Genomic DNA, 1,347 nt, shown 5'->3' with positions numbered 1-1,347 from the left:
GAGATACAAAAATTAGTGTTCTTAAATTTTGTTTGGTGATAAAATAAAACAAATTATGAAAATCCAATTTATTCTCATTTTTTTATTTAAAAATTTGAAAAAAATATAATAATAAAAAATTAACAAGAATAGTGAAAAGAAAAATAAAACATAAGTGGTGTCTTTTGTTAGTGTCTTTGTGTCTTTCTAGTCAGAATGAACACAAAATATACTAATTTAGTATCTTTAGACACAATATCTCTATCTATATCTCATCTATCAAATATGATTTTGTGTTTCTGTGTTTCTATCTCAATGTCCCGTACTTATAAACAAACGTAGCTAAGTGACAACCAAATTGACTTAGTCATTGATTGGCCTAAGAAAGCTACTCACACAAAATCCATGTGAATGACACACTTCTTATCGTGAAAGAGCTTACATGTTTTATTGTCAGGGATAAATAAAAAAATAAAACAAAAATTTGTAGAATTTTGTAAAAAAATAAAACACAAATTTATAAAGGTGGATACAGAAATTTATAAAGTTAAACACAAAATAATTACATATATAAAATAAAAAGTACATAAACTTTTGATAGTCAAGCACAATATTTTTGCTACACAAAGACAGAAAAAGGAGGAAAAAATATAGAATTTGTGTTATTGCCTATATATTTCTCTTTTTTCGTTCAAAAGTTTTTTGTGTTTTTATTTTATTTATACTACAACAAAAGCAGCACTTAGCGGCAGTTTCTGGAGCCGTTTAGCGGCGATTTAATGAAACACCAAAAGATGGGGTGTGGGTAAACGGATAGCAGCGGTTTTAGCTAACCGCTAGAATAACCGCCGCTAAACCTCTATCAATTTTGCGGCGGTTGTTTTGCAGCGGTTCTAAACCGCCGCCAAATTTTAGTATTTCTGTTCATAGTTATTAGAATCAGACCGGACCGTCCGGTGGTCCAACTGACTCAATCATTAAACCCGCACTTCCACCAATAGACCCATAACGTGTGGATCACTATAGAATATCAACTATGTAAAGCCTTCCACAAATGAAGAAGGTAGGGCTTGAACCTGGAAGAAAGAAAAGCTTTAACAGTGTCATGTTACCACCAAGCCAAATGTCTCTTCAATGTATATAGCGCTAATAATTATATATATCATATGAACACAATTGATTGCAACACAATTTTTTGTTGTATACTTTATATCTGATCATAGTTATTATAGGCACCTTATATATTGGGTAAAATGCACAATTAAATCAAATGGAGGACCAAATTACACAATTCTACCAAATTGAAAAATATTACCAGGATATCCCAAAAGCACATTCTTATGTAATTCGAATCAGTCTCATTCGAAT

This window comes from Arachis ipaensis, chromosome B5, assembly GCF_059453495.1.
Source record: "Arachis ipaensis isolate K30076 ecotype BB chromosome B5, ASM5945349v1, whole genome shotgun sequence".
NCBI classification, from domain to species: domain Eukaryota; kingdom Viridiplantae; phylum Streptophyta; class Magnoliopsida; order Fabales; family Fabaceae; genus Arachis; species Arachis ipaensis.
This window is presented reverse-complemented; position numbering follows the sequence as displayed.